The sequence below is a fragment of the Harmonia axyridis genome, chromosome X (genome assembly GCF_914767665.1).
Source record: "Harmonia axyridis chromosome X, icHarAxyr1.1, whole genome shotgun sequence".
NCBI classification, from domain to species: Eukaryota; Metazoa; Arthropoda; class Insecta; order Coleoptera; family Coccinellidae; genus Harmonia; species Harmonia axyridis.
Window position 1 is genome coordinate 29,906,409 of NC_059508.1, and position 2,609 is coordinate 29,909,017.

Genomic DNA, 2,609 nt, shown 5'->3' on the forward strand with positions numbered 1-2,609 from the left:
TACAAATGTATCCGATGTATGTACGTCGTCCCTCTCTGATCTACGGTACGTGGACCGACCCAAGATGCACACGATAATTTTAGCTGACTTCATGCCGAAAAGTCGGTTCACGTCATGCATCGGTATCTTAAATCGCGCCGTAAAGTCGTTCACGTCATGCATCGGTATCTTAAATCGCGCCGAAAAGTCGGCTCACGTCATGCATCGGCGTCTTTTTTTTGTGCCACCGATGCATGACGTGAACGACTTTACGGCGCGATTTAAAGCTATACCGATGCATGACGTAAACAAGATCACACCGATGCAGCACGTTAACATTAAAGCCCGCCTAATCCGATCGATGGAGGCCGTCTCGAGTGTCCAACTTGCTCACAAGAGCCGAGAAACAAACCGATGCATCACGTAGACAAGATCGTACCGAATGTTAACACAATCCAAAAGGAAATAATCTTAGATGAATATCGATTCTGATTATTGATTTTTCTTTCGCGATATTGATAGAAGACATCTGAATGAATTTCGAATTAATTCCGAAATCAAAAAAATATTTTCAATAAATTTTTTTTCTAGAGTACCTCGGTCTTTTCTATTTTTTTTCCAAGTTTCGTACGTCAATCAACATACATCCCAGAAAAAATCATCTCTCTAACTATCCTGGTTCAAAAGTTGTATCGGAACATTTTCACGTCGAAAATATATCTCTAAGTCCAAACCGATGCACCACGTAAACTAGGGCAGACCGATGCACCACGTAATATCGGGCAGACCGATGCAGAACGTAAACTCGATCATACCGATGCTTCACGTAATCTCGATCTTACCGATGCACCACGTAAACAAGGGCAGACCGATGCAGAACGTAAAGTAGATCTTACCGATGCACCACGTAATCTCGATCTTACCGATGCACCACGTAATCTCCATCTTACCGATGCACCACGTGAACTGGATCTTACCGATGCAGAACGTGAATTGGATCTTACCGATGCAGAACGTGAATTGGATCTTACCGATGCACCACGTAAACTCGATCATACCGATGCACCACGTAATCTCGGGCAGACCGATGCACAACGTAAATGACGATCGGGACCGGGGCGATCGGTCGTATCTGACACCGCCGGCTCGGTTCTAACATCGTCAATGAGTCGGGGTTGTAAAAAAGGACGTGAACATTTTTCCTTATAAAAATCAAACCCGACCATGGATTTTGATTCTGATTGTTGATTATCGCTACTAGAACATATAAGGAGGCAACCAAATCAAATTTGAGAAAATTCCACGATCAGAAAATTTTTTTCGAAAAAAAAAAAAAATCGTAATCACCTCGGTCATGGCGAGTTATTTTCCGTATTTCATTCCACAATCAACGTACAACATAGAAGAAATCATCTCTCTAACTATCCTGGTTCAAAAGTTGTATCGGAACATTTCACGTCGTAATATCTCGCCAAGTCCAGACCTCGGCGATAGGTAGTATCTGACACCGTCCGCTCGGGACTGACATCGACTTGGACTCGGGCTGATGATGGGGAGGCGTTTAAGGACGTGAACATTTTTCCTTATAAAAATTAAAGTCGACAATGAATATTGATTCTGATTACTGATTTACGCTTTAAAAACACATTAGAAGGCAACCAAATCGAATTTGAGGAAATTCCACGATCAGAAAATTTTTTTCGAAAAAAAAAAAAATCCGAAAAATATTTTTCGATTCCGATTACTGATTTACTCTTTTAGAACACATTAGGAGGCAACCAAATCAAATTTGAGAAAATTCCACAATCAGAAAATTTTTTTCGAAAAAAAAAAAAATTCGAGGACACCTCGGTCATGGCAAGTTATTTCCCACAATCCATTCCCCGATCCACGTACATCCCAGAAAAAATCATCTCTCTAACTATCCTGGTTCAAAAGTTGTATCGGAACATTTTCACGTCGAAAATATATCTCTAAGTCCAAACCGATGCACCACGTAAACTAGGGCAGACCGATGCACCACGTAAAGTGGATCTTACCGATGCAGAACGTGAATTGGATCTTACCGATGCACCACGTAAACTCGATCTTACCGATGCACCACGTAATCTCAATCTTACCGATGCACCACGTGAACTGGATCTTACCGATGCAGAACGTGAATTGGATCTTACCGATGCACCACGTAAACTCGATCTTACCGATGCACCACGTAATCTCGATCTTACCGATGCACCACGTGAACTGGATCTTACCGATGCAGAACGTGAATTGGATCTTACCGATGCACCACGTAAACTCGATCTTACCGATGCACCACGTAATCTCAATCTTACCGATGCACCACGTGAACTGGATCTTACCGATGCAGAACGTGAATTGGATCTTACCGATGCACCACGTAAACTCGATCTTACCGATGCACCACGTAATCTCAATCTTACCGATGCACCACGTGAACTGGATCTTACCGATGCAGAACGTGAATTGGATCTTACCGATGCACCACGTAAACTCGATCTTACCGATGCACCACGTAATCTCGATCTTACCGATGCACCACGTGAACTGGATCTTACCGATGCAGAACGTAAATTGGATCTTACCGATGCACCACGTAAACTCGATCT